Source organism: Neovison vison, chromosome 6 (genome assembly GCF_020171115.1).
Source record: "Neovison vison isolate M4711 chromosome 6, ASM_NN_V1, whole genome shotgun sequence".
Taxonomy (NCBI): Eukaryota; Metazoa; Chordata; class Mammalia; order Carnivora; family Mustelidae; genus Neogale; species Neogale vison.
The window spans coordinates 96,056,522-96,069,467 of NC_058096.1; the positions used below are offsets into that span (position 1 = coordinate 96,056,522).

A 12,946-nucleotide genomic window follows, 5' to 3' on the forward strand; every position below is an offset into this window, starting at 1 on the left:
TGTGGAATGGAATTATTTAGGATACCTGGGAAGGTAAGGAGAGAAGGGGCCTCTGTGGGAGAACTTCTGCCTTCTTGCCCCCTGGATGATTTGAGGGGTGGGATGGGAGGCTGCCTGTTAATCATTTTGAGCCTCTACAACAGGAATCCATTACATTTAACTACTATAAGCTTAACAGTTATCTAGTGAATCACATTATGCACGATGCTATGTTTGACCTTACAGAAATAAAGATACGAGTACCGACCAGTTTCTGCCCTGTGAGTTCATACTGGGTACCGAAAGGGGGAAATAGACATTTTGACTTTGGTGTCATAAAATCTGCTCACGCTACGTTAGTTGTATGAACAAGTGCTGTGGGAAATAGACAAACCGAGTGACAAAATAGCTCACAAGGTTGTGGGGATTTAAAAAAGATGTGTAAATGAAAAAAAGTCAGTCTTAGTTCTATTACTCAGCAAACACTGCATTTGTATTGGTGTTTGGCGATCTTTTGCAGAACCTGCAGCCCTCGTCTTTTAGGAGCTGCTAGTTCCCCTAAGCCTCAGACTTCTTTAGTCTGGCTGAATCAAAGAGAGTTTCTCCTCAGCTGTGCAGGCCTGGGAGCAAAGGAGGCTCCCAGTCCCGGGAAGTTGAGACTTTTTTTTGGCGGCGGTTTTACTCTGTAGTTTACGGCAGTGGGCGGGCCCCAAATCCCCATGTGGTCCCGACATCATTGACATGGCGGAATCCCCCATCAAACCCTCCTGGTAGTTATTTGAGCGGCGGCGGCGGCCGGAGGAGGTGGAGAGCGGCGGCGGCGGCGGCGGGAGCGGCGGAGGGGACAGCGGGGATCCTCGGGGCTGCCGGCTGGGAAGGCGTGGGCAACCCGGTGTGTGGCGCGCCCGGAGCCCCGCGTTTCAGCCCGAGGGAAGGTAAGTAAGGCGTGCAGGATCGGGAGACTGGAGGGGACCGGGACCCCACGCCTCGGCCACCAGGTCCCGCGCGCTGGAAAGCCCCGGCCGGACGCCGAGTCCGCGGGAGTGCGATCTCGTCCCGGAACGCTCCTGGCGCGCCGGGCTTCCCGGGGAAAACTTGGCGCCACACTGCTGGGGCACCCTGCGTTCGCCTGGGCACCCCAGGAACACGGGGCCCGGGAGGGGGTTGGCCTCCACTTTGGGGCCGCATCTTGCTGGGCTCCGGCCCCCCGCCCGTGCCCCCCCCCCCCCGCCCCGCAGCTTGCCTGGGCTTGGAGGAGGGAAAGAAGCGGGTAGATTCTTCTTGATGAAAAAAAAAATCTGGGCAGTGGCTCCCGGGCTCTCCCTCCCCCCTCGCCCTCCCCATCCTTCCCAGCAGATTCTGTCCGAGGAATCCGCTCCCCCTCCCGGAATCTCCGCGGCAAGAACGCTGCCCGGGAGGGGGAGGGCGGGCGGAGAGGCCGAGGAATCTTCGACGTGTCACTTTCAGAGGCTGTAGATTTCCATATGGTGGAGGGAGGAGGGCGGGCGTGCGAAGTGGGGCTGGAAGTTGGGGCCGCCTCTCCGCGCCGGGCGGGGGCGGGCCGGGACCTCGGACCCCGGGATGCTCGCGGGGAGGGTCCGGGCCCACAGCCCCGGGAGCGGTGCCGGCCCCCTGCCCCCGGCCGGGCCTCTCCAGGACACTCCCCGTCCCGCCGCTGGCCACCTCCGTGCGCGCCACGTCCTCCCTCTCCGTCCTGCCCCCCGGGCTCCCCCCGGGCTGGGGGCGGTAACCGGCGGCCCCGGCTGGACTCGGCGAGACCAGCGGCTGGAAGATCGGGCGGGGGAGCGGGGCGCGGCGGGAAGGAGCGGGCGACCCGGTGTGTGGGCCAGCGAGCTCCGGTCAGTCGGTCACCCCGAGGGGCGCCCGGGCCGGGGGTGGGGCGGGCGGCGGAATCCGCGCCCGGAGGCGGCCGGGAGGGGCCGCGCGGACCGTCTGGTGCCCGCGGCGGGGCGGGGGCCGCCTGGCGTGGGAAGGGCCTGTCACCCTAGGAGGAAAGTGGGGCCTCCGGCTGTGCCCGCGAACTTTCCCAAAGGTACGGGTCCAAGCGTCCCGTGGGAGCCCAAGCCCCAGGGCCCGGTGTCCCGGGAGACAGGGCTGGGCCGCCTGGCGGCGCCGTTGGCTGGGAGGCTTCCAGGAGTGCGCGATTTGGAGTTGGAGCTTTTCGAATCCCAAATCCCACCCTGCCATCCCAGACGGAGGGAAGCAGTGGCATATTATCCAGACATTGCCGTTTGCCGACTTCCTTAAAAGTTACAACTTTTTATTTTCTCTTCAGCCGAGCATTTCCTTGGGAAAAAAAAAAAAAAAAGGAATTTGGCCTTGATGGGCCGACGCTGAGGCCCCAAACCCACACGTTTATCTCTCCATCCCTGTCGGTTTCTAGTCTCCCTCCCCTTCTCACACCCAGGCTTAATCATATTTTGGAACGGGAGAGATCTTTTGTTGGGTGGGCACCCTTTGATTTGCTTGTCCGTTTATTTTTTAATGTGCGGCTAATTTGATTTGAATTTCCTCCAGTTTCCAGGCCCTGCTAGGGAAAACTAAGGGAGAGGAGTAAGCCACTTTTTTTTTTTTGGAAGAGTGGAGAGAGAGGTGGGGCATTGGGAAAGGGGAGGCACCGCGGTTGTGGGCAAAGAGTCAGAGGGAGCAGACAGACCCGGAAGAAAAGGAATCTGCTCTGGAATAACACTTTTTTTTTTTTTTTTTTGAGGCTACAGGCCTTGGGCAAAAATGCACCGCTCTGTTCTGATGTCTACTGTCTTGAGTTGCTCTTCCACTCTGCAATTTAAAGCTGTGACTCGGGTCCTGGACAGGCGGGAGAAGAGGCCTATACCCCAAGGCAGTCAGTGGCCGTGGTTTTGTGCGGTGTGTGGGGGCTCTTGGTTCCCACTCATTGGAGGCAGGCTTTGTGGACCTAGCCTTCAGTCAATTTCCTGGTTCCCCGGGGAGCAGCTGTTAACCAGAGTAAAGTCTTCTGGGCATGTTTCTGGCGCTGCAAGGGGACCTCACCCATGAAGGTGTAATTCTCACTTTGTTTAGACACTTGAGGGTCACCCAAGACTGGGTAAGAATGAGGTATAGTTGGTTAAAAAAAATCATTAAAAAGTTCTTAAACTCATGTACTTTTAAAGTGTTCTGGTTTAAATACTAAGAAAGAAAAACTTATCTGTAAAGATAGTGTTCATTTTAAAAGAGATGTGAAAAGTGCAAGATATCATCATGGAATAGGGGTTGTAATTTCTAATTACAGTATATACAGTTTCAGAAGGATATTCCGGTAACCTTTTAAGACAGACTTTATAAATAGCCCACATCAGACTGTGGACTGTTGGAGAGCCAGTCTTATGGGATTTTTGGAAGAATGCTTGGGATTGGTTAGGAGACTGTAGGAGCCTAGGTAGTAATTTATTCAGGAAGAGATTGTGCCCCTTTTGCTTAACACTTCATTTAACATGGTAGGATTTGATGGTGTCCTTAGATGTTAGCCAGAAGAACTTCTTAAACTTTTCAGTTTAGGAAAATGAGGCTCAGGGGGGAAAGTGACTTGTCCAGGGTTTCCATCGTTGGTTAAAGTCCAGTACAGGATTGTATTAATAACTCCTCTTTCTTGAATATCTAATGTGTACTAAGCTCTTTGTACTGTGCTTTTTTTAATATATTGTCTCATTAAAATTGTAATAACAGTCTTTAAATTTATGTTATGTTATGGACATTTTACAGACAATGGTGTTGAGATTCACAAGAATTTAACATCTGTGAGATCACTTTGCTACCAGTAGGGTTTTCTTTGGTGGTGGAAACCCCTCTGTAGTTGTGCTTTCCAGTATAGCAGCCACAAGGCATGTTAGCTGTTGTACCTTTGAAATGTGCTTAGTGCAACCGAGGAACTCCATTTTACATTTTATTTACTTTAAAAAAAAATTGTATTTCCTTTTAATTATTTTAAACTGTGACTTGTGGCTACTGGTTACTGTATTGGAAGTCACAATGTAGAACTTTCTGACTCTCAAATATGTTTGTGTTTAACAGGGTCATACTACTTTTTAGATCTAGTTCAGTGTTCGTTCTTAACACCAGAAGATGCTTAGATCCAGCCTTCCAGTGGAATTTAAATGCTGAGTCAGCTATACCTCAGTTTTGCTTTTAAACTTGGAGTGGGTAAAATAAGCACTTTTTTTTTTTTTTAAATGCTTACATAACATAGTTCAAACTGATGGACACAAATTTAAATGACATTTTTTTGTTTGGTTAAACTAATCGTTTGTAGGAACAGCTGAAAAGGCAGGGCTTATTGGTTATTTTAGTGTAATGAAAGAATGTAAATAGGAGGCACTATGAAAAATCACTGATGGGGGTTAAAAAAAAAATGACCTGATAATATAACCATGTTTACCTATTCACTAGGTGATTCTTTTCATATGATGTCATGTCAGGTAAATAAAAAGGTGAAACCATCTTTAACTTTTCCTTATGTAGTTGTAGAATTAATCCGAAGAATTAAAATCGTTGCTTTACTACCAAAGAATAAATTCAACTATAAAACACTATATTTCATCTGTGAATGGGGAAGAATATATCTAAGAGGAAAACAAGCAACCAGCAATACTCTTGGTGGCAAACGGTCAAGTAGTTTTCTGATTAGTAAGTTGAATTTATCTTTGTTGCGCTTTAGAATTCATCTGATATGAGGAATTGCAACAACTTTCATAATTTTGTATGAAATAGTGAAAATTTCAGCTCCTGTTAAGTAAGCATTTATCTGGATTCTATCTATAAATGTCCAGTAACTGAATACTTTTTGGAGGAGGGAGGGCATACTACTTTCAGGAAAAGACAAATGATAAAGTAATCTTTTTATTAGGATTTTTAAAGAAGTAACTTTCAGGTTCAGTATAAATATATCTGAATCTGTTGTGCCTTTCATAGTTACTGTACTTCCCAGGATTAATTACAGTTCATGATCTTGGTGCTAGAGCATTATTTGATCCTGAAAGACCTAGACTTGTAAATCAGCTTTAAATTGATATATATTATTTTAGTGTTAAGTGAATTGCATGACCTCCAGCCTTTTCAGACTTGTCAATTCAATTATAGGTGAGTCATTAGTTAATGACAATGTTGAGATAGCTGAAACACCCTTTTCATACCCATTCCTGACCCTTGGGAGCATAGTTATTTTCAAGGAACCAGGATAAAGACCATGTTATAAATAGGATTACAGTGTTCTCACCAGTGTGACCAGTATGGGAAAAACCATTTAACTCATGATACCTGGTTCCATTTGTCTAACGTCAGGGCATTTAATACAAGTGAGAGACTTACTAAAATCTTTAAAGACAAAAGATATTGAGAGATGGGCAGATAATGGGCAAAGATTAGAAATCTTAAATGTCTGATGAGGGCTGTCTCTGAGTATCAGTTTGAAATCAGAATCTGCTCTGCCATGGACTGATTTTACTTTTTAACTGTGTATTTTTGATCCACTTCTAAACCTCTCTCAGTTTGGATTTCCTGATTTTATTATAAAGAGGAAACGTCTCATCCATGCCTTTTTTTTTTTTCCCCCTGCCAAACGGTTGTCCAAGGAATTAATGAGTCAGTGTATTGAAAAGTGTTTGGTAAAGACTTAAACTCCATAGTCCCTTATATTCCAGAATAGCTGTTCCTGTTACATTATTTTGCACATTTTTTAGAGACCTCCAAATTGCATGTGGACAGTTTGAAAAAGAATTTATTTTTCTCTTTTTGATGAGTAAATAAAGCTTAAAGCTTCACATTGTTGTGTTCATTTTCTCCTTATTCTGAACGAATAGTTGATTTGTGACCTCTCAAAAATTGTTCTGTACATAAGTCATCCCAGCTCCATGTTTTGGGCAAGTTTTTCCTTAGCTGTAGCTGATAGCTGGCTAGCATTGCTGACGTGGACATGACAGTCTGTTTGATTTGGGGTTTTCTTGAGATCAAGGGGAAAAATGCAGTCTTTTAGAGGAACTTTCAATACTGAATGATAGAGGCATAAGGCTTTAGTCATTGTATATTATCCAAGTAGGCCTATTATTTGAGCTTCCAGTAATTACAGCTGAGAATGGGGGGAAAAGAATATTTTCAGGTCCAGGGAGCTTTGCACCTTACCTGTGTTTCCATTTTAGAAGTCGTAATTGCCATTTTTTCACATTAATGAGGTTAATCCGTTAAATGAGAGTTTTTTGGTAAAAGACATTTTCAGGCAAACCTTATTTCTCATCCTGTGGCTGTTGGGAAAATGCCCAAGTGCTTGAGGAGAAGCTTTATTCTTTAGTTTACTTTGAATATAGAGAGATAGATATATCTATACATATACAGATGTACACACACATATATGTAGTATAGGTATATATATATATATACTTTATATATAAATAGTATATATATACTAAATACATCTATACATATACAGATACACACATATAAATAATATAGGTATATATATATACACTACTTATACATAAATAGTATATATATACTATACACTTACATATATGTACATGTATGTGTCTGTGTACACACACACACCTTTTTTTGCCACCAACTGTGGCGCAGTCGGTTAAGCATGTAACTCTTGGTTTTAGCTCAGGTCAAGATCTTAGGAGTCTTGACATCAAGCCCCACATGAGGCTCTGTGGTCCGTGACTAGTCTGCTCAAGTGTTTCTTTCCTTCTCCAGACCTCCGCACACTCTGGCAGGCTCGCTCTCTCTGCCAAACAAATAAATAAATAAAAGAATATGAGGTATGGTATGATGTTATGTGCTTCAGCAAGGCAGAAAGTACTTGCATTGTCATTAGACAGGCAGGTCTCTGTACAAGTCAAGCACAGGCCCGCTGGGCAGACGACCCGATGCTACTTTGGGGCTTCGCAAGGTAGAGCTCAGGAGAGGCTTGTCCCTACTCAGGAGCTATCTGGAGGGGAATTGTTGATGGTGCAGTTTTACCGTCTAGGATCGGTCTCTGTGGACCAAAAAGATGGGGTGTTGGCGAGGGCATGGGGGACAGGAAGTTTTTTAGGCCAGATGTAAATCAGCTAAGGTAGTGTGGGGGTGTTTCTCATTTTGAAAGTGGATCCATCTTTGAATCTTTTCTATTTGCCCCTACTCGAGATACGCAAGTCTAGCATTCTGTAACTCCTAGATTGTAATTTTCAGTGTCCTTGGCTGATGAGATGCCCTTGTTGGCAGTGCTCACTGTTGTTTCAGGCTCGGCTCCTAATGTTTTGTTTCTTTGATATCTTGACACTGCTTGTCAGTTTTAAATAACTGGAGGGAGAAGGTTTTAGTGAGATGGTATTTAATTTTATTTCATTCACTTACTTAGTGCCTCAGAAAGCATTTCTTGAGTTCTAGACTAGATTCTTTGTTAATGGGATATTCTACTCTATTCTGACTTTTTTGGGACAAATACAAAGCATTTATTAACTTACAGGGTATTTTGTTTGTATTTTTGGAATGTTGTGTAGAGAACGGTGTCTGCCACCAAACTCCTAGGGCAGAATGGTGGCAACTTCAACTCTTTAATCCTTTCTGAAATTTGAGAAGTGTTAAAATTGCAGCACTTACAAGCTATGTTTAAAACTAAATTTATATTCGAATTTAAGTTTTCTGATACATCCTCCTTTTAACTCTGGAAGTTGAAGATTTCTATAAAGGCAACCAATCAGAAAAGTTTACTTGAACTAAGTTAGTTTGATACCAACTCATGGTCTTCAATTATGAAGAGCTTTCTGTTGAAATAACTATCTAGAAAATTGTCTTCATATATGAGCAAATGTAAATTTGAGAATAATTGAAGCCTCTGAAATCCCAGGAAAGAGCGTGATTTAATTTATTCCTAAGGGACTTAGCTTCTCTGTAACTGGTGAAAGAGGGGTCTTTATTAAAAATAACTCCATTGTTCTTGATGTAACTAATTAGGAATTTGCAATTATCCAGGCAAGCCTAGGATAAAGTTTGGTTTCCTATTCTCTATGAAAAGGTTTTACTGTTAACAGAAGTTTAAATAGATCATAAGAGGAAATATTTTCCAAATTAGGAGAACAAACTATTTTTAAGCACTTTGGAAAAATCAGTTGTAAAAACAGTGTAAAACTGCAATAGGGGTTGAAGCTGGTTCTCCTGGGGGTGTGTTCAATAGAGATGCAAGAGCCCTTGGCATTGTTGATTAACTCAATGCTATCCCTTGCTAGGAACAGTTTACTAGCAAAAGTTAGAACTATATTTTTGTATGCAGAGTAAAGCACAACAACAAGCAAATATCTTTCACACCTTACCCCACCAGTAGACTTCAGTTATGTCTGTTTATTTGTTTTGGAGTTTTTCTGTTGACATTTGCTTCGCTACTTGTTAATTTCTTTTATCACCTGTAAGCACTTGATGGCAGATGGGTGAGAGCAGGTGTTAAAAGTTTAAGAATATCATTATTACTTTTAGTTGCCTATCTCCCCTTCCTAGCCATTTGGGCAAACTTGTGGAAAGTCCTGTGTGTAGTATTTAAATAAGCCCATTAACGCACCCTCCTCCTCTGCTTTTACTAAAGCAGGACCTTCCTGGGCAGCTGAAAGAACTGACTGGTAAGGAGAGTAAATTTCTTTAAAAATACTTCGGTATACTTATATCCAGTTACTCAGACAATGAAGTTTTCTAGTATATGACTTTTTAGGGGTCAGTTTTTACAGTACAAGTTTTATGTGTGGGATACTTCATATATTTTTAGGATATTATGCTTCCTTTTATATTTTGGTGTTTTGTTTTTTTTTTCTTTTAAGTGTCTCTTCCATTGTTTTAAGTTGTTTAGGAGGACAATACTATCTTTAGATCTTGCTTTTTCTGGTTTTTCTTTTGCGTTTTTCTCTTGTCTCAAAAATAATTCCATTTTAGAGTAATAGAGTTAAACATTATTCTGAATTAGTGAATCAGAAAAGACTTGAAAGTACATTGACTTGGAACCCTACCGTATTGCTGTTGAGCACATAAAAGGTAGAGCTGCATGGAAAACGGTTTTGTGGTTTCTCAAAAAAATGAATATAGAATTACCTAGCAACTCCATTCTTATGTGTGTTCCCAAAATAAAAGTAGTGACTCCGATTGATACTTGAACACCAGTGTTTATAGCAGCGGTGTTTATAATATCTTAAAGGCGGAAATAACCCAAGCGTCCATTCACAGATGAATGGATAAACCAAGTGCAGTATATACTTAAAATGGAATATTATTCAGCCATAAAAAGGATTGGAATTCCTCTACAGGGTACAAAATACATGAACCTTGAAAACATGCTGAATGAGAAAAGCCAGACACAAAAGGACAAATGCTATGAGTTTCTACTTACATGAGGTACCTAGAAGAGATAAATTCATAGGCACAAAGTAGAATAGAGATTACCAGGGCTAGGGGAAGGGGAATAGGAGTTCCTGTTTAGTGGATATAGAGATTCTGTTTGGGATAAGGAAGTTTTAGAAAGACTCATGGTGATGGTTGTGTAACATTGTGAATGTACTTAATGCCACTGAAATTGTATGCTTAAAGATGGTCAAAATGATAAATGTGTTGTTATGTATATTTTGCCATAATAAAAAGCAAGAAAAGATATTGAAGGTTTATTCCACACCATCTCCATTTGTCTCTAGTTGCTCGGCCTTGGTCTACCTCCTTACTCCTTACTGCTGTTGTTTTTTTGTCTGTTTTTCTTTCCTCCTCCTCCTCTTGCATTCTTTTTTTTTTTTCTTTTTAAGGATTTTATTTATTTAGGATGGAGATCATGACCCAAGCCGAAGGCAGAGGCCTAACCCACTGAGCCACCCAGGCACCCTGCAGAGTGCTCTTCATTAATTTTTGCCTACTCCAAAGAAAAGAATGTCCTATTCCATTTTTGCATACCCTCATTACGTTCCAGAGCCTCCTCTTAGGTCATTTGTAGTTTTCTTTAAATTCTTTTAGGACTGGGGCGCCTGGGTGTCTTGGTGGGTTAGGGCTTCTGCCTTCAGCTCGGGTCATGATCTCGGGGTCCTGGGATCGAGCCCCACATCAGGCTCTCTGCTCGGCAGGGAGCCTGCTTCCCCCTCTCTCTCTGCCTGCCTCTCTGCCTACTTGTGATCTCTCTCTGTCAAATAAATAAATAAAATACTTAAAAAAAAATAAATTCTTCTAGGACTTTATCTGTGCTTTGGAGACCATTTGTCCTTTTTGGTGTCTTATTTTGGTGTCTTGAATGTGGGAGTGATAACTGATTTAGGGTCTTTCATGGTGAGTGCATAGTAAATGTCCCCTGGGTGGTCAGATAGATGGATTCCAAGCTGGAATGTGCCATTTACACGTCATGCCTTTCCTCAGGTGCTCTGTCAGTATTTCTTCTACTGAAGTTGACCTTTTTGAAACATGGGCCATATTGTGGACATTTTTATTTCCAGCAGTGTTCCTGAGTTTTTTTTTTTTTTTTTTTCCTCATAGTAGGCATCTAATAAATATTTAAACAAAGTAAAACAAAGGCATGAGTCACCTTCAGTGCAAGTCTGGCTTTGCATTTATTACTATTTTAAAGAAATGAAAGGGGCACGTGGCTGGCCCAGACAGTAGAGCATGCAACTCTTAATTTTGGGGTCGTGAGTTCAAGCCCCATGTTGGGTGCAGAGTTTACTTAAAAAAAGAAAGGAAAAAAAGAAAAAAAAACCTGAAAGTTTTCCAGAGAATAAATGGGCTTTTTCATGTCTGTGTCAGGTTCCTCATTGATTTTAAAAGTTTTAACAAATAGCTTCTATTTTTATTCCCTAAAAATGTGGTCCTCGATTATATATATTTTGCATATCCATTGGACTCAGTTTGGGAATTAATAGGTAAAAATATGAAAAAGATAACTTTTTAGAGATTGTGGTAGTTCCAAGTCATCCTTTTATAGGAAAATTCTAGATAGGTGACATGAAGGGATAGAAATAAACCAAAATATGCCTTGTTGAGGTATCGGGGGGTCCATCTGAGAGAGGGGATTCTGCGAGACTAGTGGCCAGAGTGTTTGGTGTAAAACTAAGACACGGAAAAAGAGTCAAAGAGCATATCATGAAAACCTGAGGAGCATGACCTCAGCTATTTGAAGGTAAGGAGTTTTACCTTATTCAGAAGGTGGAGTTAAAGTGTGTTGAAAGTCGAGTCTCGTGGAGCATTATAGCGTGAGTGGGATGGAGGGTGCAAGGGGCTCTTATTCATTGTGGTCCGGGGTGTCATCTGGGAGTCTTTATTTTATCAGGTGTTTCAGGTAAATGATATGATCAGGCAAGTCTGGGAAATTGACCTTCTTGACCAGTGGCTGACGAGAAGTTGTGGAAGGAGTGCTTAGGAGACCAGAAGGACTCTAGTTCAGAATCAGGGCAGAATTGAAGGGTCTGGACTTAAAATGGTTTTATCATCCTATTCTTCAGGGCAAAACGATCACCTGCTCTTGGCAGTTTTATATGGAAAGGAGTTCAGGACACTTGTCATTTGTGCGCCAAACTTAGAAACACTCTGTGGCCACAAAAAAGATGTAAAACGTAGTAAGTGACCAGTAACTGTCAAGCACCTACCACACACCAGCCATATTCATAAACCTAAACAGGAAGGTAGGTGTTGTTTTCTGTTTTTCTGTATGTTTCCAGTATCTGCAGCAGAAGCTGGTAGGTACCAGGTGCCCTATAAATGTTAGGTGAATCAAAGATTAGAAAGGCATAGAAGGTTCACAGTATCACCTAGACTGTTGCCAGAACTTTTCAGCTGCATCACTGCTCTTCAGTGGTTCCCATGAAATACCTTATTTGTATATCCAGACTTGGAGAAGTGTTGTGCTCCCAGGTGACTAGCTGGATTCTAAGGCTAAGTATTAGTTGATGACCTTCCATGTGCTCAACCTGTTGCCCAGAAACCTAAAATTTATTTTTAAAACGATAATAAGGGGCACATGGGTGACTCAGTTGGGCAAGACTCAGGTTATGATTCTGGGGTCCTGGGATCGAGCCCCACATGGGCTCCTTGCTCAGCGGAGAGCCGACTTATCCCCCACTTCTCTCCCCTGCTTCTCCCCCCCCCCCCGCCCGTTTCTATCTCAATCTCTGTCTCTTTCTCTCTCTCGAGTAAATAAAATCTCAAAAAAAAAAAAAAAAAAACCCAACCCAATAATAATATTCTGGACATTTCCCAAGAGATTTTTCCTAGATTGTTTTCTGTGATAGCGACTTAATCTTGGGATGAGAGAAACCGGATTATAGTGTACTTTGTAGGAATACATAAGAAATTCAATATAGTGAATGGAAAAAATCTAGAGCAGTCGGTTAGGAAATGATAGTGAAGTTTTTACCTTCTTCAGACATTTGAAAAACTAGGTTTAAGAAATCACTGAGTAGCAGTACAGTTTTGTTCATCTTACATCCATCTCCTTGAAGCCTTTCATTTAAGTTAATTTATACAGAGGAAGATCCTGTACTTAAAATTTGCACCTGGAAAAGCAGAGCCTGCCACTGCTGATACTAACCCTTTCTCTCCTTTTAAGGCTAATAGTTTGTGGTGTTTGGGTTGTCCCAGAGGCGACCACAGAGATGGGCCCAGCACAGCAGTGACTAGAGGGAGCCTCTCCTCTGAGCTCAAAGAAGCGGCTCCTGTGGTTAATGAAAGGTGACCTCAGGATTCAGAGGAGCCCTGTTGCTTTCCCAAACGGCCCAGGCTAAACCTGGGGAGCTGGCAACCCTAAATGCTTCCTTTGTTAGAAATCATTTAGTTCTCTACTCCATCTTTAGAAAGTGAGTTCACTGAGGTGAGTTAAGGACAAGGCTCTGAAGTGGGGCCCAGCTTGCTTTTGTTCCCTGTGTGGGGTGGTGTGGACTCGGACTAATGAAGAGGCCGCCCTCAGGCTGTCTTACCTCAAGGTTTCCCGCTGCTTCCCGGAAATGCCCTCTGG

The 12,946-nt window shown here is 42.9% G+C and overlaps 1 protein-coding gene across 2 annotated transcripts in view; it reads left to right on the forward strand.

The window, feature by feature from the left end:
- The first annotated feature begins 822 nt into the window (after positions 1 to 822).
- Positions 823 to 12,946, forward strand: part of FNDC3B (fibronectin type III domain containing 3B) — a 343,565-nt gene continuing 331,441 nt past the window's right edge. The window contains exon 1 of one of the 2 annotated variants that reach the window (XM_044251801.1): positions 823 to 914. The gene's annotated coding sequence lies outside the window, so the exon portion shown is untranslated. Of the gene's footprint in view, positions 915 to 1,619; positions 1,839 to 12,946 lie in introns of those variants that run through there. The other variant, XM_044251802.1, reaches the window with a different exon arrangement.